Genomic DNA, 23751 nt, shown 5'->3' with positions numbered 1-23751 from the left:
ATATGGTAGTTATTATTTAACATGTGCAAGGTGGGTTTTTTGTTTTTTGTTGTTGTTGATGTTTTTGTTTTTGCATTGTAGTTCACTCTTGGTGTTGTACATTCTAAGGATTTTGACAAGTATATAATAGCATGTGTCTACCATTCTAGTATCATGAAGAAGTTTTAGTGTTCTAAAAATCCTCTGTGCTCCACCTATATATCCCTCCTTTGCCCTCCCAATCCCTAACAATCACTGATCTTTTTACTGTCTCTGTAGTTGTACCTTTTCCAGAATGTCCTGTAGTAGGAGTCGTATAATATTTAGCCTTTTCAGATTGGCTTCTTTCACTTAACAATATACGCTTAAGTTTCCTGTATGTCATTTCACTGCTTGATAGTTCATTTTTTTTCAGTGCTGAATAATATTCCATTGTCTGGATCATTATAGCTTATGTATTTATTTATATCTTCCCGAATCAATACAGCTTTTACTGCATCTTTAAAATATCACAAACAAGTCTGAAAAATCATCTGGCATCTTGCTGTTCCTGTAGCTGGACAACTTAGATCTTATTCATTAGCTTGCAGAACTGTTCCTTTTTCAGAAACATAGACACCATCTGACAATTTTCTGATATCCTTGTTTTCAACTGTTGTGGCTTGCTTACTCAAAGCAGCTGAGTTTCTTACAAGTTCAGTGTCATTTCCTTCAAGAACTAACTCATTTTTGTGGGCTTGAGATACCGAACAAGCAACACCTGGCCTCATCCGAACTCTGTGGATGTATTTTTTTTCACCCAAGAAATTGCAAATTTCAACAAGAGAACCATTCTCCTGAATAACAACATTGATGGGGAAGTGAGCACACACAGACTTCATCTGGTAATGGAATCCCAGTGTAATGCCCTTGATCATGTTCTGTACATGACTACAGATAGTGTGAACAGCAGCCAGCTCTCTCCTCTCCTATTTCCCCATCATTTGTCAATTCAGAGCCTCTTCTTTTTCTTTCCAAGGAGACTGAGCTCTACATTGATGTGATTGAATTCCCTTTACAGGGTTCCTCTAGGGCCCTTCACAATAACGGTGGGTCCCTTCAGAGTGATGTGGACATTTCCTGGAATGTCAACAGTCTGATTGCTGTTCATTCTTGCAGTAGATGTGACAAAGAGCTATAGTTTATTTATTAAGGTTTTTTTTTAATTTTTAGCCCAATTCCTCTAATTTTATAGGTGAGAAAAGTGAATCCTAACGAAGTTAAGAAAACCTGCTCAAGTCCTACAGCTAGTTGGTGACACAGTCATGACTCAAAAGTGACTCTTCAACCTCTAATCCAGCACTTCTGCTACTTTAGTGGGCTGGTTTTCTGACATTTTCTAGAGTTTGTGTTTTAGGATCTCCTTTCATTATTTGCATCCATTTGCTAAAGTACTGTTTCTCTCATAGTTGCGGAATTAGAGGTCAAAAAGAGTTTGGATAAAGCAAATGCGCATTCTCTACAAACGTCTAGTGGTTTAAGAGCTTCCACTTCCATCCTTATGTAGAAGTTTTAAAAGAGCAGCTGGAAAGTAGCAAAATTGGCAGAGGGATTTTAATATTCTCTGTCTTCTGTTAATCTTTGGAGGACAGGCCACCAAATGATGATGTGAACTGGAAGACAGGGAAGACGTAGTAAGTAGTTTAAGGATAGTCTTGTGTGTTGTAAGGGCAGATGTGGTGTGGTGAAAAGAGGGAATAACTAAAAAAGAAATCCAGTAGGGATAAATAGAAAGTCCTACACTTAGGTTCAAAAAATCAACTGTACCAGATACAGGGTATAGTAGAATATTTCACAAAAAGAGGGCCTTGGGATTTTAGTTGTGTAGTATAAGCTTAACAGGAAACAGTATTGCTGTGGGGATGCCTAAAAGCCTATTGTATTCTTAGAGTGCATTAATAGGGTTGCTTTCTAGTCCTGACTTTATCACAGACCGACTCGGGTCTTTTAAACGTTGCAGAGTGAGGGTTACTGTAGTCCCTTTATATTCTGTATTTAAGTAGAGATGTACAAGAAAGCCCATTTGTGGATGTCATACCTAAACCATCTATTGACAAGATGAATCATAACCAGAGGCTGCTGACTGGGCTGTGGGTAGTGGAAAATAACCCACTTTTGTGGGGGCCTTCCAAGTATCAGGCATGGGGCTAGGGCATTATTTACATGGTCTCAGTACATCTTCAACACCAACCTTGAAATATAGTTGTTATTAACCTCATCTACATATTTTTAGAGGAAGAAGCTTGTCCAAGATTACTCCCCTTGAAGGTGACGGGGCTGACTCCTAATATCATGTTCTTCCCACTACCATCAAAGTGAAAGATCTTAAAAACCATATCATAAGAGGACAGCTGAAGAAACCAGGCACACACAGCTATCCAAATATATCTGAAATATATCAAGTGGAACGGGGAGCTAAATTTATTCCTCTTTGGTCCCAGAGAAAATTAGAACCAGAAGATAAGTGTTACAGGGAAGCACATAGGAAGTTAATGTCAGGAAGAAATTTCTATCAGAGGATGGTTCAGTAAATGATCCAGCTGCCTTAACTTTTCACCAGTACCTCCTCACTGGTGGAGCATTTAAGGAGAAGCAGACTGGCCAATTGTGAGGGGTGTTATTCATTTACTCAACCAATATTTAATAAGTAGCTGTGATGTGCTATCACTGCTTTAGACCTTAAAGATTCAACAATGAACAAAACAGACCAAAAAATATATATAGTTTTGCCTTAATGGGATTTACATTGCAACAGAATATAGTGGTAATTGCACCATTCTCTGGTATAGTCGACTAGTGGACCCCCAAGATACCAGTCATAGATGGCCATCTGTGCCTGCCAGTGTCTACTTGTACCAGCTTGTACCACTGCTGGGTATGCTGTCTCAACCTCTAATTCCCAAATCCTGTGAATCTTTTCCAAGGGCAGTCTTTGGTCACTGGAGCCTATTCTACCTGTATGCTAGAAGTGATGGAGGAATTGACACTGTCCCAGCAGCTGTCACCAAATGAAGGATAGGCTAAATACCCTGATCTTGTTGTCTTTCAGTTGGAATAACTCTGAGACCCAGGATCTATCCTGTTTCTCTCAGTTTCTCAGCAGGAGGACACTCCAGTTGTCCACAGTGGAGCCTTGCTTGATTGGTTCCTTCTTGTCCCTATCTCACTTCCCACTGCCCAACTAGAGGTCTTAGGAGCTACTTCCTAAATAAACCATGTGCACTTGAATTCTTGCCTCAAAACCTGCTTCTGGGGGATCCCAAAGTAAGGTAATCCTTATGATTAGTGAGCACTGGCCGAATGTCAAGAGATTTGAGTTTTCATCATGGCTCTTGTCTCTGTGCACAAATTGTCTCTAGCTCCTCATATTATCACTTGTAAAATAAGAATGTCAGATGAGATGAAATATATGTGTGCCATCTATTTTCATATACATAGGCGTGCCTAGTGCTTAACTTTGTAGCCTCCTTTACATGTTTTTGAGAGGGCCTTCATATTCCTGTCCCAATGATCCTCAAAATACCTCTGTGAATTATACTGGATAGAGGCCATTTTGCCTATATAAGAGATTAGACAATTGCACGACCATAATGATGTGGTTTCCTTTTTTCTCTTCTAAACGTTTTAATTAATGTCCCAGAGTTTGAGTTCTTCTCATCCTGTTTTCCTAATCTCCATATCCAATCCTGATGTAGAGTACAAGTTTTCTGCTTCTTGATTATTGAATTAGGAGGTTATAGCCAGCAAATGGCTAGAATCATGGCTAAAATGAGAAAGGATCCAGAGCCTTTAGAATATAAAATTCCATCTTCAACAGCCCATACGGGTTAGGTGCTGTATGGGGCAAGATTATGGGGGTAGACACAGACCTGGGACTACATGTAAGTGGGCTTGTGAATCACATACCCACTCTCTGTTAAGAGACAGCATGGATACATTTTTATATTTTTCTACAATTTATAAAAGCACTTTTACATCTTTGATCTCACTTGATTCTCACTAATCCTGTGAAATACAATTTTTATTATTCTCCTTTTGATGGGAAAACAGAGGCTGAGAGAGACTGAGTAGATGTGATAAATGTGAAGTATCCCTTACAATGTGAAGGCAGATACCAATGGAAGTTTATCACACCCAGGCCTGTTCAGTCGAAAGCTGTTGTTATGAGTTTTCTTGTAGCTGTGTAGATCCAATCAGAGGGGGCTTTCTAGAATACACTGGAAGAACTCAGTCATAAAGAAGGAAACAGTAAAGATTCCTTGAGGTTGGGATCAGAGAGATGACCCCCTGTCCCTCTGCAGAGAAGGAAATCAGACAGTAACACTCCAATGAACTGTAGAGATCATCCTGGTCCAAATTCCTCTGTGGTCCAGAGCAGGGAGGTAGTTTCTTTAAGGCTACACAACTTTATGTGTGAGCCATCATCCTGGTTTGCCCTGAAATTCCTACTTTCCAGGAAACCTCTGAGTCTGGAGCAAACTAGGATGGTTGGCCACTCTACAACTGATACATGTATTTGACACTCCCCTCTCTGTCTGGTTTCAAAAGACGCCTTATTGAGCATGCTGGCACTGAATATAATCATAAGTGAGTCACTTTGCCCCTCCAATTTCACTATTCCCATCTGTCAAATGGAAGCACAGATATCAAATGCAAAGAGTTGTGTGGATTAAATAACAAATGCATGTAAAGTGCTCACTAAATGGTAGACACAATCGTATGAGTATTACTTACCAACACTAAAGCCAGGTTAGCCTGGCCTTCTACCTCCCCCTCTTTCCGTTCCTCCTGTTGCTTCCAGCAGGATTCACAAATCACCATTAGGCTTTTTTTGTTTGTTTTTTTCTTTTTTTTTTTCTGCACATGAAATAAAGTCTTCACATTATAACTGGAAATTTTGGCAAATTTATATGCCCAGGAAGCATACCTCTTTATAGTGACCCAAAAGCTTTTGCTTTCTATACTTACAAGTTACATCTTCTGAGAGTAGTGTTGGTATATAGTTCAACTATGCCCAAACGATATCTTTTTTAGACTGTGAGAACAGTTACTATCAAATACACAATAAAATGGAAGGCTTTAGATCTCTCTGGCACCAAGGGCTTAACTAATGTTGTGGCAAGGGAGAATGACTTTATTTCTTAAATCGTATCCGATTATGTAAAGTAAGATTATTTTAGATGGAGCCACAATTTCATCACCTTTCCCTGTTCTGTCCCTCCCCACGCAACCATGCTACATTACATTATATAGACAGAATAACAAAATCCAGTGTTTCATGCTGGATTTAGAAGGCTGTCTTGTGCCCCTGTTGTAGGATTCTGAGTAGGCGTTTGAACTCTGAAACCCTGCAGACTGAGCCCCTCAAACAGGCTCTTTCTGTGTCTCAGTGGGAAACTCTTTGCTTCTCTTCTTCAGTTTCTTCAGCTGTAAAACAGGAATCCAAATAATTCCTTCTAGCTCAGGGATTCTCTGAGCTAGTCTATAAAATGACACAGAGATGAAAAACCCTGTAGTGACAATGCATGCCTAACACTGTTATGAGTCTAGAGCTCAGAGTTCAATGAGATTGAAAAAAAAAAAATCCAGCATCTAAGAGGAAAAACCCAAAGTGCTCTCTGCTCAAACTGGGGTATTTTCTGCATAATTTTGGGAGATCACAAACTTCCTGGGGGTGACCTTGTAAATGTTTTTCTACTCTTTCCCTCTAAAGGAGGCCTTCTCCATCATAGTTTTATAGGATTCCCACCCGCTTTTTTTTTTTTTTTAACTGTAGTAAAGAAAAAATTGAGCACAGCTTCCTTGCTGATTGTGGAGAACAAATCTGTATCTCTTTGGAAGCTTGTTGATCAAAAGATCCGTGTCATCTGTGGGTAGTACATTTCTCCGAGGGGAAAAGAGAGAGTAATCAAGAATGCTTCTCTTCTGAGGGGAAAACAGATGCGCCGTGTGTGTATTGGGACTGTGTTTAGAAAACAAAGTCAGGAGACTGGAAAAATTATAATGGTGCTCTCCCAGCAAATGTGTGGGGATAAATGGTGGCTCAGAAAGAGACCTCACATTCCAGAGCTTTGGTGTCTATGGCAAAAAGCAGATAAAATGTGTCAATAAAATCTGGCATTTATTAGAGAGATAAGGAAGCCTGGAGTAGATGGTATGCTCTGAGTAAGACAGGAAAACAGGAACATTTCTGTACATCGTTACCAACCTTTGTCTTGGGTCTGGCGGTAACCGGGTTTATTATTTAGAATTTTTAACATATTCCCTTAAAATGATTGCTAGTTTGTGGAGTTCTCTCTTCTTGGCTTGCTAGTGTTTGCCAGTCACACCAGGCGATAGATCTTTAACTCTGTTATTACAAAATAATAATAGAAAGTGGATGGCGTGTAGTGCATTTTATCTAGGAAGTGAAATCAAAAAAATAATTAACCACAAGCATTTCACTGTTTGAAAAAGCAAAACAAAACAAACCATAGCCATACAGAGAGTCAGCTGATTCTCCTCCCATGGGTGGCCCTTCCATAGTTGTGTATAACTGTCTAAGGCAGTTATCCTCACAGTGACCTGTGTTTCATTGTGGCAAAATCCAGGATAGTCAGAATACTTAAAAGTTGGATATTCTTTGTATTTTGTAGCTATGGTGACAGACAAATGAGAAAATGTACTTATTTCTAGACCTTGGGTTTCCAAAACGCTTTTAGATTGGCTAGTACTATACAGTTCACTACGGGCTTCCTGATCCACTGTTTAGGTTGAAAGAAGAAAAGTATTTTGTATTTACAGAAGATCAACAGCAGACGTACACCAAGGTCTCAAGCATACGTTTTAACTTACTTTTGTGTGCTGTAAGGAACTATTTCAGAGCCAAAAAGTGATTTGTATTCACTAATTGTAGGCAGTTTGGTAATTTTTGTATATCAAAAAATAACGTTTGTACGCGTTATCTGTTGGTTTTGCTCTCTCTCTCATCCTGGATATGTTTTGTGTGTTTACTTCATGGGCTCATCTAAGGGTTAATGTGGAACTATCTCAGGGTCCTCGGCAGCACTGGTTTTTATACCCATCAGCTTCCTTAGACAATTTAAAGTGGTTATGAACCACTTAAAACTGTGGCTATGGGAGCACAGGTGTGTGGAAACAGGGCAGTTGTCTGGTAGATGTGATCAAGGTAGAATGTCAAGTTGGATCATTCAAGAGTCAGGACCCCCAAAATATATCCACTTTGGTGCCCAAGAAAATCAGATTGAATATCTACATTGCCCAAATATGCTGGAACATTGCCACATCTCTGCTTCAATTGGTGTGCATGGAAACTGCTTACACGTGCAGCCAAGAGGGAGTCAGTTCTGTTGAATGGCTGTCTGAATGTCAACACAGCGCATCGTCATTTCTAGATGACAAATCATAAACATGGTTGGCCCTCCGGAAATGATGGTTAACTGTGTGAGGCAGAATTGTGGAAAACATTGGTTGTACATATAAATAAATGTCCACATGTGCCAGGTTTATATTATAAGTAAGGCAGACTCAGTGTCAGGGTGTGAGGGATGGTGGGGACTGTGAGGACCTGAGGGGGACCCACCCATCTGAAGGGGCACCTGTTCCTCACACCCAGCTCTCCACTGCCCTTCTTCAGTAGAGGTTCAGTGTTGCAAGATCTGCTCATTTTTTCCAAAACAAGCAAGAAATTCAGATTTTTATGTGAAATCTCTCAAACTTTAAATGTTGACTTCAATTTTTTCAAACACTGTTCACTTAGAATCTAAATACTTCAGAAGGCTAAATATGGCCTTCAGGCTGCTGTTTGAAGACTTTTGAATTAAATGACTTTGAGAAGAGAAGAACCTCCCTACTCTACATTTAGAGATGGGTTTTTCCAGTAACCTTGGTGAGTGTCTTTTTTTTTTCTTTAAAACACTGGACTGGGAATTAGGAGATGGGGTAAGCCAACTCTGTCTTTCCTGACTGCATGATCAAGGGAAAACAGTTAGCTTTTCTCATCTGCAGTTTTATAATATATCAATGCATAATACATGTTCTACCCATCCACGTCACAGATAAAATTCACCCAATTATTAATTATTAAAAAGTTACATGAGCATATCCTATTTTACTTAATTCTCAAGAAGGCTTTATGAGGTAGATATTCTTAACATGGATGTAGAGATGAAGAAACAGATTCTGCAAATTTTAAGGAAACTGCTGAAGGTCATAGACCTAATTAGTGATGATGGAGTGGAGATTCAGATTCTTTTGATTTTAAGCTCTGCTTTCCATTGTGAAAGCAATTCTTAAAATAGATAAGGAGCTATCATTCATTTAAACCCTCATTCTCATCAACTGGCCTGTTCTTGTCTAGCCCCTAGATACAGAATTTACAAGTAGAATCTTACGTAGGAAATCACTACATCTCTCTAGGTCTCAGTTTTTTTGACTCTTAAGTGGGAGAAGTAAGATTGAAGCAGAAATTCAAATTGGTATTTAAATGGCTATATTTCACTCAGAGATATCTTTGGTTAGACCTAAATAATGTTCTTCTGTTTTGTTTTGTTTTTTTAAAAAACTAAGTTATTGAGGCAGTATGGCTGACACAAAAGAGAGGGCACATGTTATAAGTGTACAATTTGATAAATTTTGACACGAGAACATACTCATGAAAACTATTACCACAATCAAGATAATGAGCGTATCCATCACCCCCCAAAGTTTCCTTATGTCCCTTTGTAATCCATCCCTGACTTTCCACTCTTTGTTCCAGGTAACAACTCACCTGCTTTCTTTTTACTATACATTTTTTTATATTCCCTAGAATTTTATATAAATGGAAACATACAGGTTGTACTTTTCTTCTTCTTCTTCTTCTTCTTCTTCTTCTTCTTCTTCTTCTTCTCCTTTTTGGTCTGGTTTCTCTCACTTAGCTTAACTATTTTGTTATCTGTCCATGTTGTAGTGTGTTCATTCCTTATGATAGCTGAATACTTCCATTATATGGAAGTAACCATAGTTTATTTGTTCACCTGTTGATGGACAGTTTGGGCTGTTCCAGATTGGGGCTATTATAAATATACCTGCCATAACTCTATTAGAAGTCTTTGTATGAACATATGATTTCTTTGTATGAACATATGATTTCTTTGGGTTAAAATCCTAGGAGTGGTATGGCTGGATTATAAGTAGGTGTATATTTAACTATTAAAGAAACTGCTAAATTGCTTTCCAAAGCTGTACCATTTTACATTCCTACCAGTGATATCTGAGAGTTCCAGTTTCTCCTCATCATGGTCAACTTTTGGATAAGAAATCTTTATAATTTCCATTCTAATCAGTAGGTATTTGTCCTTAATGTGGTTTTAATCTAAAGTCCCTTAATGACTAATGATGTTGAATATCTTTTCATGTGCTTAATTTCCATCTGCATATCTTCTTTGGTAATGTGTCTGAGTCTTTTGCTTGCTTTTATCACATTACTTTCTTATTTATTTATTTACTTACTTTTAATCCCAGTGTAGTTAACATACAGTGTTATATTAGTTTCTGGTGTACAATATACCGATCCAACAATTCTATACATTACTCAGTGCTCATCATGGTAAGTGTACTCTTAATCCCCTTCACTTATTTCATCCATCCCAACACCTCCACTTCCCCTCTGGTAACCACTAGTTTATTCTCTCTAGTTAAGAGTTTGTTTTTGGTTTGTCTCTTTTTTCATAGTGTATTTGTTTTGTTTCTTAAATTCTACATATGTGTGAAATCATATGGTACTTGTCATTCTCTGACTTATATTACTTAGCATTATACTCTCTAGCTCCACCCATCTTGTTGCAAATGGTGATATTTCTTTTTTATGGCTGAATAATATTCCATTGTATATGTATACCACTTCTTTTTTTTCCCCCAAGTTAGTTAGCATACAGTGCAGTCTTGGCTTCTGGAGTAGAACCCAGTGATTCATCGCTTATATATGACACCCAACGCTCATCCTGAAAAGTTCCCTCCTTAATGCCCATCACCCTTTTAATCCACCCCCATCAGCCTCAGTTTGTTCTCTGTATTTAAGAGTCTCTTATGTTTTGCTCACCTCTCTATTTTCATCTTATTTTTCCTTCTCTTCCTCTATGTTCATCTGTTAAGTATCTCAAATTCCACATAGGAGTGAAATCATATGATATTGGTCTTTCTGACCGACTTATTTCACGCAGCATAATACACTTCAGTTCCAACCATGTTATTGCAAATGGCAAGATTTCATTCTTTTTTTATTGCCTAGCAATATTCCATTGTGTGTGTGTATGTATGTATACACACCACATCTTCTTAATCCATTCATCAGTTGATGGACATTTGGGCTCTTTCGATAATTTAGCTATTGTTATAAGTGCTGCTATAAACATTGGGGTGCATGTGCCCCTTTGAATCAACATTTTTGTATCCTTTGGATAAATTCCTGTAGTGAAATTGCTGGGTCATAAGGTAGTTCTATTTTTAATTTTTTGAGGAACTATACCGCTTCTTCTTTATCCATTAGTCTGTCAATGGGCATGTTTATGGACATAAATTATGCTTTCATAATTTAGCTATTGTAAATGATGCTGCAATAAATACAAGGGTGCATGTATCTTTTTGAATTAATGTTTTTGTAGTCTATGAGTAAATATTCAGTAGTGGAATTACTAGATCACTTGGTAATTCTATTTTTAATTTTTTGAGAAACCTCTGTACTGTGGCTCCTCCACAGCGGCTGCACCAGTCTGCATTCCCACCATCAGTACAAGAGGGTTCCTTTATTCCTACAGCTTCGCCAACACTTGCTGTTTCTTATGTTTTTTATTTTAGCCATTCTGACAGGTGTCAGATTTGCATTTCCCTGATAATGAGTGATATCAAGTATCTTTTCATGTGTCCTTTGGCCAGCTGTATGTCTTCTTTGAAGAAATGTCTGTTCATATCTTCCATCCATTTTTTAAATTGTATTATTTGTAATTTTGGTGTTGCGTTTTATAAGTTCTTTATGTATTTTGTATACTAACCCTTTATCAGATTTGTCATTTCCAAATATCTTCCCCATTCAGTAGGTTGTCTTTGAGTTTTGTTGGTTGTTTCCTTTGCTGTGCAGAAGCTTTTTATTTTTATGTAGTCCTAATAGTTTATTTTTACTTTTATTTCCTCGCCTCAGGAAACATATCTAGAAAAATGCTGCTATAACCAATGTCAGAGAAATTACTGCCAATGATCTCTTCTAGGATTTTTATGGTGTCAGGTTTCACATTTATGCCCTTAATCTATTTTGAGCTTATTTTTGTGTATGCTATAAGAAAGTTGTCCAGTTTCATGCTTTTGCATGTGGGCTGTCCAGCTTTCTCAATACCATTTGTTGAAGAGACTCTCTTTTTCCCATTGCATATTCTTGCCTTTTTTGTCATAGATTAATTGACCATATAATCATGGGTTTATTTCTGGGGTCTTTGTTCCACTGATCTATGTTCCACTATTTTTGTGCAGGTACCACACTATTTTGATTGCTACGGCTTTGTGTAGTTATCTTGAAATCTGGGATTATAATACTTCCAGTTTTGTTCTTCTCTTTCAAGATTGCTTTGGCTATTTGAGGTATTTTGTGGTTTCATACAAAGTTAGGATTATTTGTTCTAGTTCTGTGAAAAATGCTGTTGGTATTTTGATAGGGATTACATTAAATCTGTAGATTGCTTTGGGTAATATGGATATTTTAACAATATTTGTTCTTTCAATCCATGAGCATGGAATGTCTTTCCATTTGTTGGTATTGTCTTCAATTTCTTTCATCCATGTTTTGTAGTTTTCAGAGTACAGGTCTTTCACCTCCTTGGTTAAGTTTATTCCTAGGTATTTTGTTATTTTTGGTGCAATTGTAAGTGGGATCGTTTTCTTTTCTTTTTTTTAAATATAGTTATGTTTAAAAACTATTTTTATTTTTAAATTTTATTTATTTTTAAATTCAATTCATTCATTCATTCAGTAAACTCTGTGCCCAATGTTGGGCTTGAACTCATGACCCAAAGATCAAGTATCACATTCTCTACTGACTGAGCCAGCCAGGTGACCCAGGATTGTTTTCTTAGCTTCTTTTTCTGCTCCTTCATCATTAGTATATAGAAATGCAATGGAGTTCTGTACATTGATTTTGTATCCTTCAACTTTACTGAATTCATTTGTCAGTTCTAGAATTTCTTTGGTTGAGTTTTCTATATATAGTATCATGTCACCTGCAAATAATAAAAGTTTTACTTCTTCTATACCATTCTGGATGCCTTTTATTTCTTTTTGTCTTACTGCTGTGGCTATGAATTCCAGTACGAGGTTGAATAAAAGTGGTGAGAGAGGACATCGTTGTCTTGTTCCTGATTTTAGGGGAAAAGCTCTCAGTTATTCACCATTGAGTATGATGTTAATTGTGGATTTGTCACATATGGCCTTTATTATGCTGAGGTATGTTCCATCTAATCTTACTTTATTGAGGTTTTTATCATGAATGGATGTGGTAGTTGGTCAAATGCTTTTTCTACATCTACTGAAATGATCATATGGTTTTTATCCTTTCTCTTGTTGATGTATCATGTTGATTGATTTGTGAATATTGAATCGCCTTTGCATTCCAGGGATAAATCCCACTTGATTACATATTTTTTTAAATGTATTGCTGGGTTTGATTTGCTAAATTTTTGTTGAGGATTTTTGCATCTTTCGTCATCAGAGATACTGGTTTGTAGTTCTCCTTCTAGTGTCTGTATCTGGTTTTGGTATCAGGGCAATGCTGGCCTCATAGAGTGAATTTGAAAGTTTTCCTGTCTCTTCTATTTTTTTGAATAGTTTGAGAAGAATGGATAATAACTCTTCTTTAAATGTTTGGTGGAATTCACCTGTGAAGCCATCTGGTCCTGGACTTTTGTTTGTTTGGAGTTTTTTTTGATTACTGATTCAATTTCATTGCTGGTTATAAGTCTGTTCAAATTTTCTATTTCTTCCTGATTCAGTTTTGGGAGGTTATATATTTCTAGGCATTTATCCATTTTTTCCTAGATTATCCAATTTGTTGGCATGTAGGTTTTCATAATATTCTCTTACAATCTTTTGTATTTCTGTGGTGTCAGTTGTGATTTCTCCTCTTTCATTTCTGCTTTTCTTTGAGTCCTTTCTCTCTCTCTCCCTCTCTCTCTCTCTCTTATAAGTCTGACTAAAGGTTTATCAGTTTTATTGATCTTTTTAAGGAACCAGTTACTGGTTCCATTGATATGTTTTATTGTTTTGTTTGTTTTTTTTAGTTTCTATTTTGTTTATTTCTGCTCTAATCTTTATCGTTTTCTCTCTTCTGCTTGTTTTGGGTTTTGTTGTTCTTCTTTTTCCAGCTCCTTTAGGTGTAAGGTTTGGTTGTTAGTTTGAGATTTTTCTTCTTCTTGAGGTAGGCCTGTATTGCTACAAACTTCCCTCTTAGAACAGCTTTTGCTGCATCCCAAAGATTTTGGACCATTGTGTCTTCATTTTCATTTGTCTCCATCTATTTTTTAATTTCTTCTTTGATTTTATAGTTAATCCATTCATTGTTTAGTAGCATGTTATTTATTCTCCATGTAGTTATGTTCTTTCCAGACTTTTTCTTGCTGTTGATTTGTAGTTTCATAGCATTGTGGTCAGAAAAAGATGCATGGTATGACTTCAAACTTTCTGAATTTGTTGAGACTTGTTTTGTGGCCTAACATGTGATCTATTCTAGAGAATGTTCCATGTGCACCAAGAATGTGTATTCTGCTGTTTTAGGATGTCATATTCTGAATATATTTGTTAGATACTTATGTTCCAATGTGTCATTCAAAGCCACTGTTTCCTTGTTGATTTTCTGTTTGGATGATCTATCCATTGAGGAAGTGGGATGTTACAGTCCCTTACTATTATTGTATCGTTATCAATTACTTCCTGTATGTTTGTTACTAGCTGTTTATATATTTGGGTGCTTTCATGTTGGGTGCATAAATATTTACAAAGGTTATATCTTCTTGTTGGATTTTCCCCTTTATGATTATAGTGTCCTTCTTTGTCTCTTGTTACAGTCTTTATTTTAAACTCTACTTTGTCCAATATAAACACTGCTACCTTAGGGTTTTTTTCACTTCCATTTTCATAATAAATGCTTTTCCATCCCTTCACTTTCAATCTGCATGTGTCTTTAGTTCTGAAATAAGTCTCTTATAGGCAGCATACAGATGAGTCTTGCTTCTTTATCCATTCCATCACCCTTCTGACTGGGGCATTTAGCCCATTTACTTCAAAGTAATTATTGATAGGCATGTACTTATTGCCATTTTGTTATTTGTTTTATGGTTATTTTGTAGTTCTTTTCTGTTCCCTTCTTCCATTGCTCTCTTCTCTCATGATTTGCTGGCTTTCTTGAGTAATATACTTGGATTCTTTGCTTTTTATTTTTTGCATATCTATTAACAGTTTTTGATTTGTGCTTATCATTAGGTTTGTATATAACATCTTATGCATATAGCTGTGTATTAAATTGATGGTCACTTAAGTTTGAACCCATTCTTTATTCCTTTCTTGCCCATGTTTTTGGTATATGGTGTCATACTGTACATCTCTTTATTTTGTAAATTCCTTGACTGATTTCTATAGATATACTTAATCTTACTGCTTTTGTGCTTCCTACTTTTCTTACTCCTGCTTATGGTCTTTCCTTTCCACTCAGAGTTGTCTTTAACATCTCTCATAGGGCTGGTTTAGTGGTCATGAATTTCTTTAACTTTTATTTGTCTGGGAAACTCTTTGTCTCTCCTTCTACTCTGAATCATATCCTTGCTGGATAAAGCATTCTTGGTTGCAGGTATTTTCCTTTCAGAACTTTGAATATATTATCCCACTCCCTTCTGGCCTGCAGTTTCTGTTGAAAAATCAGCTAGTAGCCTTATGGGGTTTCTCTTGTATGTAACTGTTTTCTTTTCTCTTGCTGCTTTTAAAAGTTTCTCTTCATCACTAGTTTTTGCCATTTTAATTACTATGTGTCTTGGTGTGGACCTCCTTGGGTTGATTTTGTTGGAATCTCTGTGCCTCCTGGATCTGGATTTCTGTTTCCCTCCCCTGATTTGGGAAATTTTCACCTATTATTCCTTCAAATAAAACTTCTGCCACCTTTTTTCTCTCTCTCTTCTCCTTCTGGGATCCCTGTAATGAGAATATTGTTATGCTTGATGGTGTCACTGAGTTCTCTTAGTCTGTTTTCATTTATTATTATTTTTGGTCTCTCTCCTGTTCAGGTTGATTGCTTTCTATTACTCAGTCCTCCAGATTGCTGGTCTGTTCTTCTGCTTCGTCTAGTCTACTATTTATTCCATCTAGTGTATTTTTTAGAAATGTTTATTTATTTTGAGAGAGAGAGAGAGCGAGTGACCACTCGCACAAGTGGCAGGAGGGGCAGAGAGAGAGAAGAGAGAGAATTCCAAGTAGGCTTCATGCTGTCAGTGCAGAACCCCATGTGAGACTTGATACCACAAACCATGAGATCATGACCTGAGCCAAAATCAAGAGTCAGATGCCCAATCAACTAAGCCACCCAGGTGCCCCCCATCTAGTGCATTATTAATTGTAGGTACTGAGTTCTTCATCTTTGATTCATCTTTATTTTTTATGTTTTCTATCTCTTTGTTGAGAGTCTCACTGAGGTCCTCTGCTCTTTTCTCAAGTCCACTGAATATCTTTATTACCATTACTTTAAATTCTCTATCAGGCATATTATCTCCATTTCATTTAGCTCTCTTGCTGTGGTTTTGTCCTGTTCTTTCATTTGGGACATATTCCTCTGTCTCCTCATGTGTGTAACTTTCTGTGTCTGTTTCCATGTGTTAGAAAATTCAGCTATGTCTCCTGGTCTTGAAAATAGTGGCTTTATGAAGAAAAGGTCCTATAGTGCTCTGCAGTGCAGTGTCCTCTGTTCACTAGAAACTGGTACTTCAGGGTTGTCACCTATGTGTGTTGCGTGAGCCCAACTGTTGTGGCTGAGCCACATTTGCCTGTATTCCAGGTATCTGCAATGGCTCTCTCTGCCTGTTATGGGCAGAGTTTGGTCCCTGTGTTGTTAATGGGCCAGTCAGAGGCCACCTTGGGCTTGAGCTGAGTCAGACTAGGCATTTGGTAAAGATGCAGTAGTACTGGGGCACCTGGGTGGCTCAGTTGGTTACGTGGCTGACTTCGGCTCAGGTCATGATCTCATGGTCCGTGAGTTCGAGCCCCGTGTCGGGCTCTGTGTTGACAGCTCAGAGCCTGGAGCCTGTTTCAGATTCTGTGTCTCCCTCTTTCTCTGACCCTCCCCCATTCATGCTCTGTCTCAAAAATAAATAAATGTTAAAAAAAAAAAGATGCAGTAGTACTGAACTTCAGGGCGCATTCCCTGTGTTGTTCCCTGAGACTCTCTCATTGGTGGATAGGGCCTGAAGTCAGACCTAATATCTACCCCAAGCTTTTTGTTAAGGCCCCAGTTGGACGGGCATGTGTGGTTTTATTCCTTTCTCCCCAGTTCAGGAGTCACTTTGGAGTGGTGGTAGCCCATTGGGGCTGCTTGCACACTTCCAGGTTTGTGGCACCACTTTGGATGGGCTTTGGTCAAGGATGTATTCAAGGGGGCAGGTTAACAGGAGAATGTGGAGGTGGGGAGTGCAGTGTTAGCAGTGTTTGGGCAGGTGTGTGGTGTGAGGGGTACCAGAACCAGGTCAGGCAGGAGGAGGCATGTCTTCAGGAGAACTCAGGGCCTGGGTGCCCTATTAAGTTAGGTAGAAAGTGTTGGTACTGTGCTGGTTCCTGCAGGTGTCCATGTGTCTAGGCTGAGGGGCAAGGGAAGGAAATGGCACCTACCAGTTCTTTTGTTCTTAGAAAAGTCTCTCAAAGTTTTCTGTACCTCCAGCACATGATCTGAGATTAGTAAAAAAAAAAAAAAAAAAAAATCTCCCTCCTGTATACACCAGGCATTTTTCAAGCTTTGCTTCTATGCTGTAATTTCATGGGGGTGTTTGTTGTGCTGTCTCTTTAAGGGCAGGGACTCAGTTTCTTCTCACTCTCCTGGCTCTCCCAGAGCTGAGCCTACTGATTTTTAAAGTTCCATGCTAAAGTTACTGCTGAGTGTAAGAACTCATGAAATTATGCTCCTCTGGCTTTGAAAGCTTTATGTTATGGGGATTCATCTTCTCTGTGTGGGCTAGCCAGTGTGACAGTCTGTTTCTTCCCCCTCTCCATTACTGCTGTGTCCCTCCCTCCTAAGGACAGTCCCATTGGTCCTTTTAGTTCTGCCCTTCCTAGCCTTTTCAATATGGCCTCTTCTCTACATGTAGCTGTGGAGCATGAATCCATTCTGCCAGTCTTCAGGTTGCTTTCTGGGTTATTTATGCTGATGTGGGTGTTATTTAATTGTGTCTGTGGGATGAGGTGAGCTTTGGGTCCTCCTACTCCACTATCTTCCCCAGAAGTTCCTCTTTTTCCTTATTATTAAGTTTTGAATATCCTTTATAAATTCTGGGTATAAGTCCTTTATCAGATATATGATTTACAAATATTTTCTCTCAGTCTATGGCCTATCTTTTCATCTTTCAACAGTGTCCTTTGAAAAGGAGGAGTTCTTAATTTAGATAAAGTCAAATTTATAAATTTTTGTATGGATTGTGTTTTTGGTCAATAATTTAAAAATATTTGCCTATTCCAAGGTCACAAAGTTTTCTCCTATATTTTTACATTTTTTTCTATAGAATTTAAAAATTATTTGCCAATATTTAAAAGTTAGATGATTTTATGTAAGAAACTTGAGTGGCTCTTGGGTGGCTCAGTCAGTTAAGCATCCGACTTTGGCTCAGGTCATGATCTCAGGGTCCATGAGTTTGAGCCCTGTGCCAGGCTCTGTGCTGACAGCCTGGATCCTGCTTCGGATTCTGTGTCTTTCTCTCTCTCCCTCCCTGCCCCTCCCCTGCTCATGCTCTGTTTCTCTCTCTCTCAAAAATAAACAAACATTAAAATTTTTTTTAAAATAAACATGAAATTCTAGTTTGTCTAAGAAACAGAAAATCTGGGTATACTGGCCTGCATTCCCACATGATGGTGCTCCATAGGACCTAAATGATGCTCTGGTCTACCTAGGTCCCACTGCACTGGACTCATTCATTTCCGTTCCCAGCCTTGCTACTCTTGGTGCATAGATCTCTTACCCCAGTGCTACATGCCCTCTATCACCCTTTGCAATGTTAAGCCTCGGCAATTCTATAAATATTCTATTTATTATTATGTATGAGCCTCCTTCAGGAGGTTAAGCGAATGAGCTACTCTGCAGCGGACCTGGAATCAACCTTGAGATTCTGGAAGGATCACTGTAGTTAGTATCTTCACTTCTGCCACAGGAGTGTGGCTTAACAATCTGGGGAAATTTTTGAAATAGTTTAAACCTGAAAGTGATGATTTGAGCTCTGGGCATCTACCTACTCCCAAGTCTTTCTCATTTGTTTTCTGCTGTAAATTAAAAAAAACTTCAAGTGTAAGTATATACCATTAAAATGTACATTATTTTAATATGTGCAGTTTGTTATGTTTTCAAAATTATAACTACCACCTTAATTATGATATATAACTTTTCCATCACCAGAAAAATTTCCCTCCTGTCCCTCTCCAGTTTATCCATGGGAGAAATAGAGAGGTATCCTAGCTCCCCATCTAGAGTCAAGCATTTATAAAACACCTAACTGTAGCTGAATTTTGTGTGTTCTTGAAATTTAAAAAAAATGACCCATAGAGTAAGTACTCTTCTGTGTCTGACTTCTTATTCTGAGCATAATATTTTTGAGATTTATCCATGTTGTTGCATCCTTTGGCCACCTCTTCCGTTTTTTTATTAATTATTATGCCATAAGATGGCATTATTATGCCATTATTAATCACTATGCCATAAGATGAGTTTGCCACATTTTATTTATATTTCTGTTGATGGACATTTGGTTGTTTCCAAAGTTTCACTGTTATGAATAAACCTGCAATGAATATTGGTATATAAACATTTGTACATATATTTTTATTTTCTTTTGGGTAAGTAGCTCTGAATGAAATGGTTCAATTTTAAGTAGGTATATATTTAGCTTTATAAAATGCTCTTAAAACTTTACCATAGTGGTTGTAACATTTTTTACTCTTATCAGCAATATATGAGAAACCCAGTGGGTTTCAGGCTCTTAACATTTGGTGTTTTAGTCTCTAATTTTGGCCATTGCTAGTGGATATGTGAATAGCTTATTGTGATTTTAATTTGCATTTTCCTGATGACTAATGATGTTGAGCATTTTTCTGTGAGTTATTGATCATTCACTGAAAGGTGTCTTTTGATGAGCAAATGCTTTTAATTTTGTTGAATTCTAATTTATCAATTTTCTCTTTTAGAATTTCTCGTTTCCCTGTCCAAAGAAATCTTTGCTTAGCCCCTATTTACAAAGATATTAATGTATATTTTATCCTAAGAGCTTTATAATTTAGCTTTTACATTTAAGCCCTAATTCATCTCAAATTAGTTTTTTTATAGCATAAAGCACAGATAAGATTCACTTTTTTCCCCAGCACAATTTGTTAGACTTTCCTTTTTTCATTGAATTGCACTGTTGCCTTTGCAAAAAGAATTCAATTGTCAGTATATGTGTGAGCCTATTCTGGACCCTCTATTGTTTTGTTTTGTTTTGCTTTGGTTTTTGGACTCTATTCCTTTTTATTTATATATTTTTCTGCCTCTATGACATATTTACAGTATTTTTCCAACCTACAAGCATGATATAGCATTCCATCTATTTAGGTCTTCTTTAATTTCTCTCAATAATGTGTTGTAGTTTTTCAATGCAGAGGTCTTTTTATTTTTGTTAAATTTATTCATAGATTCTTTATGTCCTTTGGTGCTATTATAAATGGAATTTATTTTAAAATTTAATTTCCACTTGCTTGTTGCTAAAATACAGACATACAATGGCTTTTTATATATTGGTCCTGTATACTGAGACCTTGCTAAATTCATTTGCCAAATTCAGTACTAGGGTTTTAAACATTGTGTTGTTGATTCTTTTGGGTGTTCTATGTCTGCCTCATGTTGCCTCCAAATAAAGACAATTTTATTTTTTCCCCAATATTTATGCCTTTTATTGATCTTGTGTTATGACACTGGCAAGCACATTAATGTGATATTGAATAGAAATGGTGAGATTCTACATCCTTGCTTTGTCCCCCATATTAAGGGGAACATGTTTGATATTTCACCATTAATCATGATGTTAGCTATAGATTTTCCTTCTATCAGATTGAGGAGGTTCTCTTTTATTTACAGTTTTTTAAGATATTTCTTTTAAAATCACAAATGCCTGTTGGAGTTTTTCAAGTGCTTTTTCTTTAACTATTGAGCTCATTAAATAATTTTATCTTTAACTCTGTTAATTACATTGATTAGATTTGTGAATTACATTATTTTAGAAAGTCAAAGCAACCTTGCATTACTGGGATAAACCCAACCTAGTCACGATATATTATCCTTTTTATATTATTGAATTTAATTTGCTAATATTTTGTTAGAGTTTTATATCTAGTTCATGAGAGATATTGGTTTGAATATTTCCTTTCTTGAAATATCTTTTATCAGGCTTTGATATTAAGGCCATGTAGCTTATAAAATAAGTTAGAAAGTGTTCTCTGTTCTCTATTCCTCTATTTTGTAAAAGAGTTTGTGTAGTATTGGTATTATTTCTTCTTTAAATGTTGAATAGAATTTACCTATAAAGCTATCTAGGCTAGGGATTTTCTTTATGGAGAGGTTTTAAGTGAAGAATTCAATTTTCTTTCATAGGTACACAGCTATCTAAATCTATCAGTTGTGTTAAGTTGTGGTATTCAAAACATTCATTTATTTCATCTACCTTGTTTAATGGGTTAGCATGAAGTTCTCCTTTAATGTATCTAGGATCTGATCTTGATGTTGGTAATTTGTGGATTCATTTCTCTTATTTATTATTTTTTTAGATTTTATTTTCAAGTAATCTCTACACCCAATGTGGCTCTAATTTACAGCCCAAGATTAAGAGTTGCACACTCCATGGACTGAGCCAGCCAGGCGCCCCATCTTTTCTCTGATTTTTATTAATCAAAATCATTAGCAGTTTATCAATTGTATTAATACTTTCAAAGAACCAACTTTTTGCTTGGTTGATTTTCTCTATTATTTGTGTTATATCTCATTGAATTTTAAAAATCCTTATTACTTTCTTCTGCTTACTTTAGGCTTTTTTTTTTCTTCTTTCTTTTCTAGCTTAGAAGCTTAGATCATGATTTTAGATCTTTCTTCTTTTCTTTCTTTTTTTTAAGGAGAAAACTCATTTAAGAAAATTATTTATTGGGAGAGAGAGAGAGCATGAGCAGGGAAGGGCAGAGAGAGAAGGAGAGAGATTCCCAAGCAGGCTCTCCACTATTAGCACAGAGCCTGACATGGGGCCTGACCCCATGAACCATGAGATCATGGCCTGAGCCAAAATCAAGAGATGGATATCCTACCAACTGAGCCACCCAGTTACCCCTCTTTCTTGTTTTCTAATATAAATATTTAAAGTTATGAATTTTATCTTTATATATACAGCTTTATCTGAGTTCCCCAAATTTTAATATGTGCTTTCCTTATCATTTAATTCAATATGTTTTCTAATTTTCCTTGTGAACTGTTCTTTGATCCCAAGGTTATTAAAAATGTTAATTGCCAAAGTTCTATGGATTTTCTACATATATTTTATTATTAATTTCTAAATTATTTGACTTGTGGTCAGAGAATAGATTATGGTTTCAATATTTTGATTTATCAGACATATTTTATTGCTCAGTGTATGGTCTTTCTGGGTGAATATTCTGTAAGTGCTTAAAAAGAATGTGTATTCTTAGTTGTTGGATCTAATGTTCCATAACATCTACTAAATCAAGCTGGTTGATAGTGTTCACATTTTTTATATTATGATTATCTATTTTCTTTTTCTATCAATTACTAAGAAAGAAGTATTCAAGTGTCCAACTATGATTGTTCATTTTCTGTTCTCCCTCTACTTTTGTCAGTTGTTGCTTCCCATATGCCTTAAAACTCTATCAGTAGGAACATACACATTTAGGAATATATACACATAAACATACAAAAATTTGGGATTTTTATGTGTTTTTGATGAATTGGTTCTTTTATCATTATGAAATACCCCTCTTTATCTCTAATGATATCTTTGTTTTGAGGACTATTTTGTCTGATAAAAGTAAAGCCATACTAATGTTTTAAAGTTACTGTTGTGTGGTATATCTTTTCTATGTTTTTGTTTTCAACCTGTGATTTTATATTTCACCTGTATGTATCTCTTGAATACAACAGATAGGAAATTTGTGCCTCCCCTCCTCATAACATTGGACTTTGCCCCTATAGAAGGAACATTTCCACTAGGCTCACAATATGAGTCCTATTAAATTTTAAGCTGCTGTCTAGTTACTTTGGATTCCTCCTGCCAAGAGACCAGTAGGTAAATATCGGAGTTATCATCCTGGCAGGAGTAATTGGCACTGATCATCAGGAAGAGGATGCTGTTTTTTTGAAAGTGTATAATTTTTTTATTGCTCATGGAATGGCCACACAGAATCCTAGAGTCTATACTGAGTCTCCTGCTGAAGGTTGCCATTAACTTCATAGAACATCTTTTCCTGCCATAGATATCCTCCAATAACACATGGTAGACTGGGTCATATGGGCCCAAGCAGCAGGACCAGTTGCACCCCACTTGGTTCTGCAGAAGACCTTTTTCTTTTGTATGGCTGCTGCACTATTGTAGGGACCTTCTTCCTGAGGATCTGGCCTCTCATTTAGTCAGTTGAGTTCTGGTCAGAACTGGTCCTGGCCTAGAACCCTGAATTTTTACTGGGGGAGCTGCCCTGTGCCTCCTAATCATCCATCCTTGATTTCTTTTGGCTGGATGGTTTAACAATGCGTTTGGTTGGCTGCCCCTATATCTTGCTTCTAGGATGCTGTGTTCTATTAAACATCGCCATAACTCTGTGAGCCCGGCTTCCTTGACTGCCCCTCCAAATTCACTTCTCATCATAATAATTGTGTCTATATTGTGTCTTCAGGTAAGCACTTCCTTTATTTGGAGATATTATCATCCCTATTACTATCAACAATCCCAGTCTTATAACAGCGTCTTTTACTCTGGTCTGCAGAGGAGGGCCACCACTGAGCATCTCAGTGATTCTGGTGTCCTACCATCACCCACCTTCTTGCCCATACCTACCCCTTGATTTCAATTCTTTCTTTCAGTATTTATCTTCATGATCTTAACTAACATACAGCTACAGCTTGATGTTTCAGTTTTAGTCATTATATATTGACTGTTCACCATGAAATGTGAGGTCTCTCTCATAATCATCACCACCACCACCATCACCACACACTTCCCATCCTCCCACTCTTCCAACATAATTAATTATAATTTTGACTAGATTTAGTGTTTGGAGTATTATGTCTATGCAATTATAGCCACAGCTAAACCATGCAACATACTGTGTTTATTTTTCCTTTTCTGTACATACTTTTGTATTCCAAAGAGTAAATAATTACTTATATTTTTGTTTATTTATTTTTATATATGTTTACCACCAATTCATCCCTAAATTTCCTCAAAAGCAAATGTT

At 36.9% G+C, this 23751-nt stretch overlaps 1 pseudogene; it reads right to left on the bottom strand.

Annotated features, from left to right (window-relative positions):
* Positions 1–551: 551 nt before the first annotated feature.
* On the bottom strand, positions 552–1129 carry LOC125171743 (60S ribosomal protein L9-like; annotated as a pseudogene).
* Positions 1130–23751: the final 22622 nt, after the last annotated feature.

Source organism: Prionailurus viverrinus, chromosome C1 (genome assembly GCF_022837055.1).
Source record: "Prionailurus viverrinus isolate Anna chromosome C1, UM_Priviv_1.0, whole genome shotgun sequence".
Taxonomy (NCBI): domain Eukaryota; kingdom Metazoa; phylum Chordata; class Mammalia; order Carnivora; family Felidae; genus Prionailurus; species Prionailurus viverrinus.
Note: the sequence above shows the minus strand (reverse complement) of the source record. Positions and strands in the feature narration are given on the sequence as shown.